Source organism: Protopterus annectens, chromosome 8.part0 (assembly GCF_019279795.1).
Source record: "Protopterus annectens isolate FY-2018-M chromosome 8.part0, PAN1.0, whole genome shotgun sequence".
NCBI classification, from domain to species: Eukaryota; Metazoa; Chordata; order Ceratodontiformes; family Protopteridae; genus Protopterus; species Protopterus annectens.
Genome location: NC_056741.1, coordinates 194,131,308 through 194,151,332, shown reverse-complemented (window position 1 = coordinate 194,151,332; position 20,025 = coordinate 194,131,308). Strand labels below are relative to the sequence as shown.

General features: G+C 37.4%; 1 long non-coding RNA gene across 1 annotated transcript; it reads left to right on the top strand.

The window, feature by feature from the left end:
- Positions 1-1,331: 1,331 nt before the first annotated feature.
- LOC122807983 lies at positions 1,332-15,541 on the top strand. Its single transcript, XR_006365748.1, has 4 exons — positions 1,332-1,402; positions 3,879-3,984; positions 6,398-6,439; positions 15,094-15,541. It is a non-coding gene; the product is annotated as an uncharacterized LOC122807983 (long non-coding RNA).
- Positions 15,542-20,025: the final 4,484 nt, after the last annotated feature.

The following is a 20,025-nucleotide window of genomic DNA, read 5'->3' as shown; positions in this document are numbered from 1 at the left end:
ACCTACCTCGACCCATGTTAAAACCGTTCCTAGATTGATTTTTTTACTTCGACATTCGACGTTTTTGAACTTCCATTGCCGACTATAGTACAGTCGACGGAGTGCCGTTCAAAATTTTAATAGTAAACTGTTCCATGCATCTGTGTATGTGTTCATACAGTGCATTGGTGCATGATTCAGCAGTCATGCATCTATTTTCCATTGGTATGGGTGCCTTGAAGTTAGCCACCTCTGTTTTTAGGAGTCCAAAGTTAGCTTTGGAGAAGTTTTCATGGTGGATACCTTTGCGAGGGGTGTGGGTGAGATGTGGATTTCAATGGTGATTAGTTTTTGGTCGGATCTAAACAGGGAGGAATTGACTATTGGTGTAGAGCAACAGTTGCCCATGTTAGTAATAATTGGGCCAAGGATGTTGCTTCATCTAGTGGGGGTAAGAACGAGCTGGTCCAGGGCATTGGAACTGAAGAATTCCAGGAAATGGGCCAATGTATGGGTGCTTGAGTAGTTTTCCCAGTTGATGGAGGGGTAGTTGAATTCTCCTAGTATGAAAGTGATGGGTTGGACCTTGATAGATTCCAGGGTGCTTAGGAACTTGGAGTGAGAGTCTAGGGACATGGTTGGGGACCTATAATGGGCTGTGACCTGGATCACAGTCTTACCCAATGTTAGTTGTACCTGAGGTATCTCAGATGCATTATGCTGGGCTACTAGTCTGTAGGTGTGCATATCCTTTATGAATATGGAAACACCACCACCTTTGGAGCTTTGGTCCATTTTCAGGGTGAAAAGGTGTGGAATGAGTTATAGCATGCTAGTGCAGGGGTGCTTTCTGCCACTTTAAACTATGTAATATGTGTATGTAATACAGCATATCATAGTGATCATAATGTCTGAGGAAAGTCAACCATGGTTCATTAAAGCAGGTGATTGTTATTCTTCCAATAGATGGTCCTTTAGTAGAGATCTAAACAGCATATATTTATCTTTGGCCTTCAACACAGCTGATCTCTCAGAAGAAGTAGATATTGAAGGCATAACCTACAAGTATTCACTTGATGAGGAAAATCTAATAGTGTCCAAGTCCTCTGTCATCAACCCACTAGACCATCTGTCACTCAGGCCACTGACAAGATTAGTCATTGGTAACATAGATTGTCACCCTGAGGTCAGCTTATGATAAAATTGTACACTGTTTGCTACCCACATTTCATGTCTGCTCCATTCATGAATAAAGAAAGGCATTTATTTTCCATTACAATGTACTGATTTGTAAGTGAGAGGCAGACTGTCTTACATACATGTAATTTTAAACACTGCTCTGAATTTTTTTCAGATTTTTGGGTTACCACTGGTGAAAAAAATAGCCTATGAAAATCAGATGCTTACTGTTTATGTGGATGAGGTAAGTATTTTTATTTCCTAAGCTATAACTGCTGTTATGCAGCTTGCATGTTGAGGTAATTTGAAATGTTGCCCATTTCAGCTTTCTGTTAAGGAGAAAATAAGAAATATGGAAGCCGTATGTTTGGTCATTAGGTAAAATAAACCACTGCCAGAGATTTATAAATTACCCATGACTGAACTGGAAGTCAGGGCAGACTTAGGGCAGCCTGCATAATCTGATGATAAGGAGAAATGCCCATTTGGAGCTGGGCAGCAGAATTATGCAACCGCTACAGTAATTATAACAGCAAATCTGGAAAGCCCAGGAATTAAGTTTGTAGTACATCAAGTGGGAGGAAACCATGGCACACACTACATCAGGGAGATCTTCAGAAAAAGCTACATGATTTTTGAGGCCAATGTTAATATAATGTTAACTCATTAACACCTGTGTGTTGTGGAACGTCACATCTCTAACAGCCTACAAACACATTTACATTCCAGGGCATTTACTGAAATATCAAATTTAAAAAAAGGCATAAGATAAAGAAATGCAAATATTTTGTTAACAATAAAAATTTAAAGATGGACAAACAATAATGTTATCAGGAAAAAGCATTCTTTACAGTGATAATAGCACATTCATACTTTTTTCCATATTTTTAGCTAAAACTTCATAAACAATTTGCCATATTTTGGAAACCATACAATCTAGGGATATTTTATTAGAATGGTGCTGTTGACCAAACATAAGCTTTCATGCAACAGCATGAAATTCTTCTATGAGAGCATGTTTACTGAGACATTTACAGGAATATGAAAATATATGCTTAATTGTATAATTAGCAATATAAATAACTCTGAACATCTATCAAGTTGTGCAACTTACAGTGCAAATGTTAAAGACAGTTTTATTCAAAAACATTCAAGATGTCAGCTGATGGCATGCAAAAGTTTATAAGTCACTTGTTTCTGATGTATTAAGTACACATGGAAACATTGCTTATTTTCATAATTACTAACAGATATCTAGCAATATCTCAGGTTTAGTGTGATATAACTGGACAATGACAAGGAATTTCCCTGTCCCTCACCATGGCATTTCACACCATACAGCTCAACTGCATGCAGGTTTCTCAGTTCTGAAACTATGAGCATCATTTTAAAATATGAAAAATAAGTGAAAAACAGTAATTGATTTGTCTGTTGCAAGACATCCTAGATCAACAGTCTTATTGTCATATTTTAATAACTCCTTGAACTTTTTAATGCTGCCTATAATTAGCTGTTAAGTCAATGAATTAAAGAAGCTAGAGCCAGAAAAGGCCAGGATGCCATAAGGACCGATGGGTTTTAAAATTGAAGTATATAAAAAGGGCACTATAGTCCTGAATGAGTTAATGCAAACACTTAACAACTGCTGATATTTGCTCCTTTATTGTGTCTCTATATCAAGAATTACCACAGTATCACATAACTTATACATGAATTCCAGCTTCTTACCACTGTCGATGATATGGTAGCATAAAACTGAAGCACTATAATCCTGAAGTCATGGCACCTTTGGAGGTGCTATGCCTTAATAATTGCTAGTCTGTCAGTGATGAATGTATTGTTGAATTAATGTCAGAGATGGTACACCACCAACATCCACTAATAAAGGCAATTATATGTAGTTACACTTTGATATGTCATTGTATCAGCCATAATATCAGCTATTAATTAGTACTAATAGTTGTGTGGCATGCTAAAAAGGGTCTTATAAATACCATTTCCCGTACTATTCTGATCATCAAGCAAGCTGAATTATTAAGTACTTTAAAACTAATGTGAAGTGAAAAAACATGAATAACGATATTCAGAAAAACACAAGTAGAAGATGAGAGCTCAAATAAACTGTGCCTTAAGAATAAGAATAAAGAAACCAAACAGAATAGCAAAGAAAAAACAGCCAGTTTACTTTAGTGATCCACGAATATTAGCACTAACTGTTGGCATCGTTTCAATAGTGTTAGTGTTATGGAAAGGGTTTTTTCTAAGGTAAGGTATAGAGTTGGTGTTAGGGGCAGTGTTGGGGTGGCAAATATTAATATGGAAGAGAAGGAGAGCTGTCATTGGCTAGGCTAGTGAATTAGGGTCTATATTACCACATCAAAAAAGTCGTTAATCAAATGGCCTTATAACCAAAAATGCCTATAAAAGAACTGTGTTTTGTGAGATCGCAGTACAGTGAAGATTGGAAAATTTGCCCTTTCCTCACTGTAGTGTAATCTCAGAGTTGGTATATATAATTAGTGGGGGGGGGGTGCAACTCCCCACAAAAGTGAGTTCTATTAACCCCATTTTCTGTTATAAGGACGTTCAGTTAATGGCTTTTAAAATGTGGTAATGTAGACCCAGTGCAATAGACTGTTTTGTATTGGTATTGACAATTATTCCAAAGTCTGATGTAATACCTCACTAACAATTATTCATTTTATTTGTATCTTTGTTAGATGAGGCAGCTGCAGTTATTGGAATTTTCCTTAATTTTGAAGCAAGATTTTATTGTGAATAATCTACAGCTGGGTACTATAAGAATCTATGACTACTATGCTACAGGTCAGTATGCAATACTGTTTCAATTCATATTAAAAAAATGGGTTTTCTAATACAAATAAAGGCAACAGCTACTTGAGTACATGTTATATAATTTCTAGGGCTTCCTGTCTTCAGTGATATTACAGGGAATTATATTTGCCTTGAGCTAGTTGTCAAAATGTAGAGTATGTCTGAATAAGTCCAACCTGAATAATGTTATGATATTTTTCACCAGATATATCATTAAAATGTTTAATGTTCTACAGTATAAAATGCTGTAACTGCATGCAAAGTGTATAATATATTAATGGACCAGAGCATACAGCTAGACTTCTAGCTTTTGGTAATGTAATTAATACATACCTCAAAAGGTTATAATGTTACTTATGTGTTTTTTAAACAAGCTCATGTAATTTCCTGTGGCTTCTTTTAAATAAAAGGTATTAATCTAAATTCACATTTTTATAATAACCTTGCCTATCATCGTCCATTGTTCTATTAATTGATGTGAGACATATATGGTACCATAGTCTAATGTTTTCTAACATTTTAAGGAAAACATGCCTTCATGGAGATAGACACACAAATGCCTATGTTTTTCATTACATTTACAAGGTTAAGGCTATCTGCATCCCCCATGAAGTAGCAATTAAAATTCCCGCATTCTTTCTTTAGTGGACTTAATATTTGCAGAAGATGAAATTTGAGCTGCTGAGATTAATAAACACTAGTAAGATTTGTATCTACTAATAAATATATAAAGTGACCTAAGAGGCATCATATGAAAGAATGAATTGATGAGTAATGATGTGGATAATTTATGAAAATATTTCTTTGTATTTTAGTTCCTTATAAATTTATTTATTTAACATTTGTTGACTGGGAAAGTTCGACTGGGACAGTGCTCATTTTCAGAAGAGGCTCAGGGAGAAACATTCTAGATGCATTTCTTTGGAATGTGGGAGGAAACCAGAGCACCTGGAGGAAACCCACGTTAATGCAGGGAGAACATGCAGACTCTGCACAGAAGGTACTCCAGCCGAAAATCGAACTGGAGAACCTCTTACTGTGAGGCAGCAATGTTAACGACTTTACCACTGCACCACCCCATGTCAGCAAGTGATTGTTGAAAGATTCTGAATGTCATTCATTTCACTTTGAATCTTTGTTAGACAATAAATTAACTGGGATGTATTATTATATAAATCTTTAAATAAATGAATTATTGAATATAAAGAATACACATCATCAGACTCAACACTGTCTGATAAAAAAATCACTGTTAATTTGGTTTATATTGCCATAACATTTCATGTCACTTATCTAATCATTTTGATAGATATCTAGACATGTCAATCAGTCTGGCAGATGACATAAAAGTTATGGAATATCAGTATTTACAATGTTTTAATATGATTAAAATGTTAGATCAGAAAACTGAAACAAAATATAGATTATTTTATAAATATAACATCAGGGAAATAAAAGTACTTTTATTCTAGTTTACATCCATGGTCAATACACCATGTAGTTATGTCTCATATCAGGTTATTAGCCATGGTGTTGATTAGCCTAAACACTTACCCAGCTTTAGAAAAAAATTCTCAGTTACAGTTATATGAGATATAACTTCAAAGATCTTGTGTTTATTAAAAAAGTCCTAAAAGTGTCTCTTAGAATGTAAAAGGTAACAAGTAAGACTCCCAGGTGATAAAGTCACAGGAAGGTTGACATCTGAAATAGAGGATCATACGATTATAATATACATAGTTTAAAGTATTTGTGGCTTTCATTTTATTAGAATTAAGTGTTTACTGATAAGAAGAATGACTGAATCATTATTGGGTTGTAATGAAGCAGTCACCTTGAGATTAGCAGACATTTTTTTCAGGAGTGGAGGATTGTAAGAAAGTTAAATTACGTTGCATAGATCTTGTCTGTAAGTGAAATATGAAGTACTGATATGAATGCATTAGGTGTTACAGACAAATGTTAGCCACACTGTGCCTTATGAAGGTTCATCAGATCAGTTGTATACTGCAGAAATACAAAGGAATAAGAACAATATAACAGTGAACCTTAAAACTGGTTTTGATATTTGAGTCCAGTTTACTAAACTATATTTTCTTAGTTCAACTGAAAATAATTTGGCAGTTCTAAGACAAGAAACATATCTGAATAAGCACTGATTCAGAACTGTTAGAGCATAAAATAATTAATGGAATGAGAATGTACATTCTACTGCTGATGCAAGATTTATTTCAGGCGGTACTTTTTGTGTGCAATACATTGTTTTATTTCCCTTTATTGCATATCTGAGATAAGATACACAACAAAGAACATAAAATGCAGCATTCTCAAAGCAATATTTTCATTTGTAGCATTGTATTTATACCATTAAACATTTTCATATGTGCCTTTCCTTTTCTTTCAGAGGAATCTGCCATCATTCAGTACGGATCACCGGATTGTAGAGGTATGTGTAATCTAATGGCATTTGTTTGCTATAATTCAAGGTTAATAGCTGTGAGTGGATGAAGTCCAAATTGATGATGATTGCAATCCATGAACTGCACCCCCCAAATGCCAAACTGTATATATTTACCAACTCCACATTTGCATCACGTTAAACAAGGAGGACATTACCTCTAAAAAGGGCATTACTGCAGGCACAACTCAGTGGTATGTAATTTGAGTATTAAAATTTAACCAAATATGGTAGACATACTGTTTCAGAAGAGAAATATTAAACACATGCAACATTTGAAATATGACTATGAGGAGAGGGAGATAGTAAGGAAAGTAGAAAAGGCTAGATGGATCATGGGAACAGAAAATAAATATGGAATAGCAAAAGCCAGAAGTTACCTGAAATAATTATTAATATGAGATTTATATATTATGATGCAATTGATGAAATGCAAATATAACAGAAAAATTCAAAACATGGATTAAGTAAAACACTATGGACAGCAGAAAATGGCTGAAATGTGAAGGTAAAAACAACTTTCATGGAAGAGTGCCAAATAGCAAAGCAGACGTGCAATGGAGAATTTAAATATCATACAAAGGGAGAACCAAATGAGATTATTTAGCTTGGATTACTACACGACTGAGTTTAGACAGCAGCACAGGGTAACATGTTGACTTATTAAACAGCTTGGGAAAAATGATACTCCAGTAGACAGCATGTAGTGCTCAAGGGATGATGAGAGGATGCTGGACATATATCATGGTTAGTCATGTGACTTACTCTCATTATGGACTCAGATAAATAGTAGGAATGGTGCACATCTCCTTATAAGGGGATGATGAGAGGATGCTGGACATATATCATGGTTAGTCTTGTGACTTACTGTCATTATGGACTCAGATAAACAGTAGGAATGGTGGACATCTCCTTATAAGGGGATGATGAGAGGATGCTGGACATATATCATGGTTAGCCTTGTGACTTACTGTCATTATGGACTCAGATAAACAGTAGGAATGGTGGATATCTCCTTATAAGGGGATGATGAGAGGATGCTGGACATATATCATGGTTAGTCTTGTGACTTACTCTCATTATGGACTCAGATAAATAGTAGGAATGGTGGACATCTCCTTATAAGGGGATGATGAGAGGATGCTGGACATATATCATGGTTAGTCTTGTGACTTACTCTCATTATGGACTCAGATAAATAGTAGGAATGGTGGACATCTCCTTATAAGGGGATGATGAGAGGATGCTGGACATATATCATGGTTAGTCTTGTGACTTACTGTCATTATGGACTCAGATAAATAGTAGGAATGGTGGACATCTCCTTATAAGGGGATGATGAGAGGATGCTGGACATATATCATGGTTAGTCTTGTGACTTACTGTCATTATGGACTCAGATAAATAGTAGGAATGGTGGACATCTCCTTATAAGGGGATGATGAGAGGATGCTGGGCATATATCATGGTTAGTCTTGTGACTTACTCTCATTATGGACTCAGATAAATAGTAGGAATGGTGGACATCTCCTTATAAGGGGATGATGAGAGGATGCTGGACATATATCATGGTTAGTCTTGTGACTTACTCTCATTATGGACTCAGATAAATAGTAGGAATGGTGCACATCTCCTTATAAGGGGATGATGAGAGGATGCTGGACATATATCATGGTTAGTCTTGTGACTTACTCTCATTATGGACTCAGATAAATAGTAGGAATGGTGGACATCTCCTTATAAGGGGATGATGAGAGGATGCTGGACATATATCATGGTTAGTCTTGTGACTTACTCTCATTATGGACTCAGATAAATAGTAGGAATGGTGGACATCTCCTTATAAGGGGATGATGAGAGGATGCTGGACATATATCATGGTTAGTCTTGTGACTTACTCTCATTATGGACTCAGATAAATAGTAGGAATGGTGGATATCTCCTTATAAGGGGATGATGAGAGGATGCTGGACATATATCATGGTTAGTCTTGTGACTTACTGTCATTATGGACTCAGATAAATAGTAGGAATGGTGGACATCTCCTTATAAGGGGATGATGAGAGGATGCTGGACATATATCATGGTTAGTCTTGTGACTTACTCTCATTATGGACTCAGATAAATAGTAGGAATGGTGGACATCTCCTTATAAGGGGATGATGAGAGGATGCTGGATATATATCATGGTTAGTCTTGTGACTTACTCTCATTATGGACTCAGATAAACAGTAGGAATGGTGAACATCTCCTTATAAGGGGATGATGAGAGGATGCTGGACATATATCATGGTTAGTCTTGTGACTTACTGTCATTATGGACTCAGATAAATAGTAGGAATGGTGGACATCTCCTTATAAGGGGATGATGAGAGGATGCTGGACATATATCATGGTCAGTCTTGTGACTTACTGTCATTATGGACTCAGATAAATAGTAGGAATGGTGGACATCTCCTTATAAGGGGATGATGAGAGGATGCTGGACATATATCATGGTTAGTCTTGTGACTAAATCTCATTATGGACTCAGATAAACAGTAGGAATGGTGAACATCTCCTTATAAGGGGATAATGAGAGGATGCTGGACATATATCATGGTTAGTCTTGTGACTTACTGTCATTATGGACTCAGATAAACAGTAAGAATGGTGGACATCTCCTTATAAGGGGATGATGAGAGGATGCTGGACATATATCATGGTTAGTCTTGTGACTTACTCTCATTATGGACTCAGATAAATAGTAGGAATGGTGCACATCTCCTTATAAGGGGATGATGAGAGGATGCTGGACATATATCATGGTTAGTCTTGTGACTTACTCTCATTATGGACTCAGATAAATAGTAGGAATGGTGGACATCTCCTTATAAGGGGACGATGAGAGGATGCTGGACATATATCATGGTTAGTCTTGTGACTTACTCTCATTATGGACTCAGATAAATAGTAGGAATGGTGCACATCTCCTTATAAGGGGATGATGAGAGGATGCTGGACATATATCATGGTTAGTCTTGTGACTTACTCTCATTATCGACTCAGATAAATAGTAGGAATGGTGGACATCTCCTTATAAGGGGATGATGAGAGGATGCTGGACATATATCATGGTTAGTCTTGTGACTTACTCTCATTATGGACTCAGATAAATAGTAGGAATGGTGGACATCTCCTTATAAGGGGATGATGAGAGGATGCTGGACATATATCATGGTTAGTCTTGTGACTTACTGTCATTATGGACTCAGATAAATAGTAGGAATGGTGGACATCTCCTTATAAGGGGATGATGAGAGGATGCTGGACATATATCATGGTTAGTCTTGTGACTTACTCTCATTATGGACTCAGATAAATAGTAGGAATGGTGCACATCTCCTTATAAGGGGATGATGAGAGGATGCTGGACATATATCATGGTTAGTCTTGTGACTTACTCTCATTATGGACTCAGATAAATAGTAGGAATGGTGCACATCTCCTTATAAGGGGATGATGAGAGGATGCTGGACATATATCATGGTTAGTCTTGTGACTTACTCTCATTATGGACTCAGATAAATAGTAGGAATGGTGGACATCTCCGTATAAGGGGATGATGAGAGGATGCTGGACATATATCATGGTTAGTCTTGTGACTTACTCTCATTATGGACTCAGATAAATAGTAGGAATGGTGGACATCTCCTTATAAGGGGATGATGAGAGGATGCTGGACATATATCATGGTTAGTCTTGTGACTTACTCTCATTATGGACTCAGATAAATAGTAGGAATGGTGGACATCTCCTTATAAGGGGATGATTAGAGGATGCTGGACATATATCATGGTTAGTCTTGTGACTTACTCTCATTATGGACTCAGATAAATAGTAGGAATGGTGGACATCTCCTTATAAGGGGATGATGAGAGGATGCTGGACATATATCATGGTTAGTCTTGTGACTTACTCTCATTATGGACTCAGATAAATAGTAGGAATGGTGGACATCTCCTTATAAGGGGATGATGAGAGGATGCTGGACATATATCATGGTTAGTCTTGTGACTTACTCTCATTATGGACTCAGATAAATAGTAGGAATGGTGGACATCTCCTTATAAGGGGATGAGAGTATGCTGGACATATATCATGGTTAGTCTTGTGACTTACTCTCATTATGGACTCAGATAAACAGTAGGAATGGTGGATATCTCCTTATAAGGGGATGATGAGAGGATGCTGGACATATATCATGGTTAGTCTTGTGACTTACTCTCATTATGGACTCAGATAAATAGTAGGAATGGTGCACATCTCCTTATAAGGGGATGATGAGAGGATGCTGGACATATATCATGGTTAGTCTTGTGACTTACTGTCATTATGGACTCAGATAAATAGTACGAATGGTGGATATCTCCTTATAAGGGGATGATGAGAGGATGCTGGACATATATCATGGTTAGTCTTGTGACTTACTGTCATTATGGACTCAGATAAATAGTAGGAATGGTGGACATCTCCTTATAAGGGGATGATGAGAGGATGCTGGACATATATCATGGTTAGTCTTGTGACTTACTGTCATTATGGACTCAGATAAATAGTAGGAATGGTGGATATCTCCTTATAAGGGGATGATGAGAGGATGCTGGACATATATCATGGTTAGTCTTGTGACTTACTGTCATTATGGACTCAGATAAATAGTAGGAATGGTGGACATCTCCTTATAAGGGGATGATGAGAGGATGCTGGACATATATCATGGTTAGTCTTGTGACTTACTGTCATTATGGACTCAGATAAATAGTAGGAATGGTGGACATCTCCTTATAAGGGGATGATGAGAGGATGCTGGACATATATCATGGTTAGTCTTGTGACTTACTGTCATTATGGACTCAGATAAATAGTAGGAATGGTGGACATCTCCTTATAAGGGGATGATGAGAGGATGCTGGACATATATCATGGTTAGTCTTGTGACTTACTGTCATTATGGACTCAGATAAATAGTAGGAATGGTGGATATCTCCTTATAAGGGGATGATGAGAGGATGCTGGACATATATCATGGTTAGTCTTGTGACTTACTCTCATTATGGACTCAGATAAATAGTAGGAATGGTGGATATCTCCTTATAAGGGGATGATGAGAGGATGCTGGACATATATCATGGTTAGTCTTGTGACTTACTCTCATTATGGACTCAGATAAATAGTAGGAATGGTGGATATCTCCTTATAAGGGGATGATGAGAGGATGCTGGACATATATCATGGTTAGTCTTGTGACTTACTCTCATTATGGACTCAGATAAATAGTAGGAATGGTGGACATCTCCTTATAAGGGGATGATGAGAGGATGCTGGACATATATCATGGTTAGTCTTGTGACTTACTCTCATTATGGACTCAGATAAATAGTAGGAATGGTGGACATCTCCTTATAAGGGGATGATGAGAGGATGCTGGACATATATCATGGTTAGTCTTGTGACTTACTCTCATTATGGACTCAGATAAATAGTAGGAATGGTGGACATCTCCTTATAAGGGGATGATGAGAGGATGCTGGACATATATCATGGTTAGTCTTGTGACTTACTCTCATTATGGACTCAGATAAATAGTAGGAATGGTGGACATCTCCTTATAAGGGGATGATGAGAGGATGCTGGACATATATCATGGTTAGTCTTGTGACTTACTCTCATTATGGACTCAGATAAATAGTAGGAATGGTGGACATCTCCTTATAAGGGGATGATGAGAGGATGCTGGACATATATCATGGTTAGTCTTGTGACTTACTCTCATTATGAACTCAGATAAATAGTAGGAATGGTGGATATCTCCTTATAAGGGGATGATGAGAGGATGCTGGACATATATCATGGTTAGTCTTGTGACTTACTCTCATTATGGACTCAGATAAATAGTAGGAATGGTGGACATCTCCTTATAAGGGGATGATGAGAGGATGCTGGACATATATCATGGTTAGTCTTGTGACTTACTCTCATTATGGACTCAGATAAACAGTAGGAATGGTGGATATCTCCTTATAAGGGGATGATGAGAGGATGCTGGACATATATCATGGTTAGTCTTGTGACTTACTGTCATTATGGACTCAGATAAATAGTAGGAATGGTGGACATCTCCTTATAAGGGGATGATGAGAGGATGCTGGACATATATCATGGTTAGTCTTGTGACTTACTGTCATTATGGACTCAGATAAATAGTAGGAATGGTGGACATCTCCTTATAAGTCAGTAAAGTTAGTGGATGGGTGTACACTTCTGGAAATATTTCCTAAATAGCTTGTGATATGATTAAACTGAATACATGAGTCTTATTATAGAACTAGATATTCAAACAAAACAATTTAAATGTTGACTATTAGTATGAGGCCACACACAATGTGGGATTACATGACAGCTGTGACATCTTAATTGTGATGAAGCACAAACAGGAATTCAAGGTTACACTGGAAGATACTCATAGCATGTCAGGTTTGTGAAGACAGACAAAATGGACCCATAGTGTAGACTGAAAGGTACTGCTCAGTATGGAAGGAAAAAAAAAAGATGCAGGTCTACAAACTGTTTCTAACAACTTACTGAAAGACTGGAAACTGCATATTAAAAGGTAGTGCGAAGTTCTGGTGAGGCACACACATACATCTCAAACTCTTAGATTCACAAATCTGGACAAACCAAATATAATAATGGGACAAAGGGCCAAAAACTCAGGGACATATTTTAATTATTGCTCCTCTAAACTTAGAAAGTCATTAGGATAACAGGTTTTCTATTAGCATGCATTTTCTGAAGGATGTTAAGTCTGGAACTCAAACATATGCCATTATTCAATGATTCCACTCCTTGAAGATTTGCCAGAAAACCTCAACTGTTATGAGGAACAGACCAAGTAAATGAGGTAAAATCCTGGACATTCTGTAAAAATCTGGACGGTTGATAGGTATGGCTTACAAAAGGACAATGTGTTTAATGAATGCTAAGAAAAGTCTTGAACAGATGCAGTTTACTGCAGACCCTGCTGAAAACAGAATGGAGCTGTATTAAGGTGGACATTACAGTGCCTTGGTTCTCACTACATACATATTAGTAATATAGTATTCAATGGACATGGACCAAGGCCTGAATTGTAAGCCATAGCCAAACAAATGAGCTGGTAAGACTTCAATATATGTAAATTCAATGTTAGAAAGACTGTGTGATTTGGTAGAATTCTGAAGTATTCAAAAAGTATTACAGAATCATTACAGACATTATACAGTATTTTTTCACCAAATGATATAGAATATAAGAAGGAAGGGAAACAAGAAATATGACTGTTTCTTTTTTGATATAGCAGATAATACCTTCTCAAGAATTTTGTCATTGCTGACAACAGCTCTAAATCCATCAGGGTATGGCAGACCGCATAAAATATTCAATACAGAATACATCACCTAGGAGTAGAATTATTACAAATATATTATAGCATGTAAATTGTTTATTTATCACATACACTGCAATTATGTTTTCTTAATGTCTATGTTTAGCAGAAGGGGTATATGTGAGGATAAACTTTCTTCTCCTGAGAAAGAAACGTGTTTTGCTCCACTGAACATTTCTTTACTAAAGTATTTCCATTAAACTTGTAGTCTAGGATGGGCGTTTTTTTGTGACACAGACTAAGTCATATGTTTGACCTGTTGTGTTTTAAAAGGATTTATATTGTGATTTTTGTGGATTACATTTGCGAATTGTGACCTGTGGACTAATAAACTTGTCTTTTCAACTGCGGTCGTAGGTCATTGGCTCTAGGAGTGGATTTTATTTAGTTAAGTCATATGTTTATATTCCAGAAGCATAAGAGCACAATGCTATTAACAAACTGCAGAACATCTTATGCCAGGACTGTATACCCATCACAAGTTACAGAATAAATTCACAGATTAAGTGATTCTTTCTTGTAGTGCCTCAGTTTGTTATCAAGAAGAAAACAATGTTTGTTTGTGTCTTTCGGCTTTTCCCGGTTAGGGGTCGCCACAGCGGAACTCCGGTCCGCTAATGATTGGCAGTAGAGTTTTACATGCTGGCTTGCCGGGCCTAACGCACAACCTTCAATGAAGGAATGCCCGTTCACGCATGTCACCACACAGAAGACGCTCTAATTGAGAATCAAACAGGCAGCGTCTAACTGTGAGGTGACAATGCTACCGCAGCACCACCACCGCAGTTTTTTATCAAGAAGAAAATAATACAAAGAGCAAATGGGAAAACATTAGGATGATGGACATGGTTCTGCAATTGGGATGGGTTTAATATTGAGGAAATTTCTCAAATTAAGGTGCAAGTTACCTTAAGATGTGAAAAGCAATAAAGACACATATTCATATGTGCTATTCAGGAAAATAAAGAATGAAGCTTGATTTGAATTATGAATGCGAAGTACTGGTACTGATAAATAACTAAATAGTTAAGCCCTTAACTGTTGAAAGAAATAATGTAGTATGAGTGTGTGTATCCAATAATTGTATCAAATACAGGACTTTAAATAAAGCATTTTCGTTTAATTCCTAGTTTCCTATAAATGAACTTCACATTTTTCTACTTTTTTTTCACAACAGGAGATAACTGAAGTAAGATGGTTGCTGAATGAAATGTGACGACAACTTTCCCAAACTTCTTGAAGGAACAAAACATTGCTATATAAAACATTTTCCCTTTTCCTGCACAGTGCCAAAAGGAAAAAAAATCTAAACCACATAAATGTTGTTTACATAGAAGTATCATTTGATTTGCATGCATTAATTTGTAATAAACTTGTGAAATATGGTGTGATGAAGTAATATTTATGTGCACTGTAACTGGTGATCTGTCTTACCTAAACAACAACAAAAATGCATTCTGAGCCCTTGAGACTCTTTCAGCCAGAGTATTCAGATGAAATGATGCACACACTCATATATATATATATATATATATATATATATATATATAATGCTTCTGTTTAATAACAATCTTCTGGCATGTACAGGCTTCAAATAATTATTACAATAAATAAGCAATACAAAACTAAGACTTTTGCATCTGTTTTTATTTGTTGAATGTATTTGACAGATAAATGTCCTGCATATCTTTTAGTTAAAAGCCAAAGATAAGTTTCCCTCTGCATATCTCACTGTACTTCTTTAATGTCTTTCTGTAATCTGCAGACTAGGACATCTCACTTTCTCTCTCATCTTTCTACCATTTATTTAATTGCAATTTGCAATGCATGGAAATGAAATGTTAAAAGTGGAAAATGAGAAGCATTTGAAGGAAAAGCTGGATATAAGGAGGAGGGAGGAGCCACCATCATGCACAGGTATCTGCAGTTCCAACATAACATCTCAGTTCATCCTTCTCTTGTAAAATGTTAAATATACAAACAGTGTCATCTTAATGAAATTAATTCACAGTCAAATTACATTTAGACCCAGGTCAGACTGCTGTGATTATTTTGTTATTCTTTATTCTTAATATATATCATCATTCTTTGAATATTTAATAAAAAATTATTCATCTTGACAAACAGGATATCTAATGTGGAATGTTATATCTCCATTATGATACTATAGTAAATAAATTCCTCTTTAAGACTAAAGTAAATAACTCTGCACATGTACTTCTATTTTCACCAAGATATCTATATATATATATATATATATATATATATATATATATATATATATATATATATATATATATATATATATACTCAGTGACTGCCAGTAAACAGGCTTATGGACTGATGTTAGGAAAAAGAAATTTTCACTGCAAATTTCCTGGTAAGAGCCAGAAGGCTCCATAAGGCATGAGCTTGTTTACATGATATCAGATCAGAAATGACAACCCCTTTCACCTCCCCATAGCTGTGTTCAAACAATCATATCTCAGCTCTTAATCCAAATTTCATGCCTTCCCTTTCAATCTTTGCCCACAGTGATGTTCTCATTAAGGAAGAAAGATGTTCTCCTAAGACTGTATTTTGAATTATGTACAACATCTACAGGATGGATATTAGTAAATACTGACAACCCATTTATTGATCATAAAACTGATAAAAATCTGTCAGGTGTAAACTCTGCAGTAACAGGGAGACATTAGTTGTGCAGGTGCCAATGACAGGAGTGCATGATAATTTGCAGTAAAATTACTAAATGCAGTCTTAATTGGTCATTTAGAATAGACTATAAGGAAATAAAATGTTTCTCAAACATCTCTAGCTAGATTCAAAGGAAATTCTCCTTGTAGTCCTTGTAGTGCAATTTTGTAATATATTCGCCTACATAGTTTCATTGATTTATACGTGTGTACTAGGCTAATGGCCCTGGAGCCTTTACAAGCCTAGCCCATAGCATTACTCTGGCATCGTGCCAACCTACCTTAGTTCCCATTGCTCTGTTGAGTAGAGCCACTGGCGTGATCCCTGGGGTGAATTTTCAAGTTCCCATCCACTCATCAAGATTTCTCTTGAAGAGGGCCAGTTAGGTGCTCTGTTTGTCATGTATGGGAAGTCTATTCCATAGCATGGGCAGTCTCTGGGTTATGAACCTGTCCCTCCAATATGTTCTGTTGATTGTGGTGATAAGGTTGAGGTCTCTGGAGCATGTGGTGTGGAGGTATTGGGATTTCTTTAAATGTAGCATTTCTAACAGAGCTGGGTCAGACATGGCTTTGTAAGTCAAGCAGAGGTCGCTTCTAAGTAGGCGATATGAGACAGAGAATAGTTGGAGTTTTTTGAGTCTGTCCATATAGGACAAGTGTTTAAGGCCTAGGATCCTTTTTGTGAGGTACTTTTGTGGCTTCTCCAGTTATTGCAGGTGTCTGTTGAGGTACATGCCAAACGGGGCATTGTACTTGATGATTGGCCTAATGAGGGACGTAGAGGGAGACAATGACCACTTTCTTCCTGGATGCAAAACCCTTAGTAATGAGATGTGCCACTTAGAAGGACTTTCTGATCACAGTGGCACTGTGGTGGTCGAAAGAGAGGTTGCTGTCAACCTGTGTTCCCAGATCTCTTATAACTCCTCCTTTGTTCAGTGGACAACCATTGATGTGGTAATTCATGTGAACCGGGTTTTTCCAAAAGGGGACGATCACACATTTTTTGGCATTCAACTTAAGGCCATGGTTCTGACACCAGTAGTTGGTCTCAGTGAAGCCTTTCTGTAGGATGTCAACGTCACCTGAGAAGTTAATAACAGCTCCCAATTTGCAATCGTCTGTGAACTTTGTCAGCCAGAGTCCCTTTGTGTTGGCCTGGACTTCAGAGAAGTAGATACCAAACAGGAAAGGACCCAGGACCAAACCCTGTGGGACTCCACTTGTGGCTGGTCAGCAGTCTGACTTGGAGTCACACTGTGGGTTCTATGTGTGAGCCAGTTTGAAACCCACCTAGTGATATAGGGGTTGATGCCTAGCTCAGTGAGTTTTTCTATGATTCCTGAGTGGGGAATGGTATCAAAGGCCTTGGCCAGATTAAGGTAGGCTGTATCCACCTTGCCTTCATCCACAGCTCTGGTGACTGACTCAAAGAAGTCAACCAAGTTGACAAGGCATGATCTACGCTTCACAAAACCAAACTGTGTGGATCAGAGTTTGGACATTCCCTATATCCTTGTTTATTAGGTCCATGATGATGCGTTCCATAGTTTTGCATATCGGATGCGTTAGGCTAATGGGGTGATAGTTACCAGGGTCTGTAGTCACTCCTCCCTTGTGGAGAGGTTTGACTGTAACAGTGCGCCATTCAATAGGGACAAAGCCTGAGGTGAGGCTGTGATTGAACTAGTCACACAGGTGAGGTGCCAGTTCACTCTGTAGTTCATGCAGAACACAGCCAGGGATATTGTCAGATCCCATAGAAGCTGTATTCTTGGCCTTGGAAAGTGCTGTTTTAACCTGTGCAACAGTAATACTGGGTGCCTCGCAATCTACTGTTAATGTGATAGGTCCTTTGGGGGAGGGGTAAAGTTGACACTGAATCTGTCAGCCAGTATATTGGCAATATCTGTTGGCTCAGTATAGGAGGTACCATTGTGAAGTAGCTCAGAGCAAATCTCAGTTATGCCATGGAGATTCTTTACATAACTATAGAAGGCCTTGTGGTTGTGTTTACTATCTAATGCAATTCTGTTTTCAAAGCTAGCTTTAGAAGATTTGATGAGGATCTCAACTTTTTGTTGAGGCTGATAAAGGAGTTTTTCCAGTCTTGTGACTTCACCTTATTTCACATCAGTTTCCTCCTTCTGTTGCAGAGTTTGTTTATGGCAGGGGACCACCAGATTGGCTTCCTATTTTTGGAGGAGAGTGTCTTAGTTCTATTGGGTATGGTGATATCCATGCATTTGTGTACGTGTTCATACAGTGCATTGGTGTATGATTCGGTGGTCATGCAACTATTCTCCATTTGCATGGGTGCTGTGAAGTTAGCCACCTCTGTTTTTAGGAGCCCAAAGTTAGCTTTGGAGAAGTTTTTCATGGTGGTTACCTTTGTGGCGGAGATGGGAGGGATGTGGATTTCCAAGGTGATTAGTTTCTGGTTGGATTTAACCAGGGAGGAATTGACTATTGGTGTAGAGCAATGGTTGCCCATGTTAGTAATGACCAGGTCAAGGATGTTGCTACCTCTAGGGGTCCAGGGCATTGGAATTAATGAATTCCAAGAAACGTTGGGCAAGTGTATTGGTACATGAGTACTTTCACCCAGTTCACTCAGTTCCCTGATTATCAGACAAAACACTATAGTCTTTATTTTCTCATGTACATATTCAACTCTTCCACCTGAACAGAAACCAACCGACACATTATGGAAACTAAAATTACTGTAATGTTATAATGTTGTCCAGAGATAAAAGCTGATACAGAATTTAATATTAAGAACTTCTATCTTTTCATACTGTCAGACATCTGAGGGTGTCCAGTTCAGGTAAACTCTTAGAAATATGCTGCTTTTCCATCAAAATAATTTGAAAAATCATGTAGATAAAATCCATTCATTCTTAATCTAATACAAAGTCATTTGTAATCAGTCTACCAGATGGTACACATTATAGGCTCATAGGTTCATAGGTTGGTACTAAGCTGTCGGCCCTAGGGCGACATGTTTCAGCCAACAATTCCCTGGATATTTCTTCCCACAATATTTACTTCTCTGTCTCTGGCTAGCAGGGCGACTGACATGATCCCGGGTGAATTTCCATCTCATCCAATCATCAAGGTTTCTTGAAGAGGCCAAGGAGGCTCTGCTTGACATGTAAGGGCAGTCTATTCCAGAGGATGGGAGTCTCTCGTCAGAACCTATCCTCCAGCATGTTTTGTTCATTGTGATGACAAGGTTTAGATCCTCGGATGTGGCTCTGAGGATTGGGATTTCTTTAAGGAGCATGTCCAACAGCTCAGGCTCGACATACCTTGTATGTTAAGCAGAGATCGCTTCTGAGCAGACCTATATTGCCAGAGTGCTGAGTTTTTAGATGGTCATAAATGGCATCTGCTTAGGCCTGGAATTT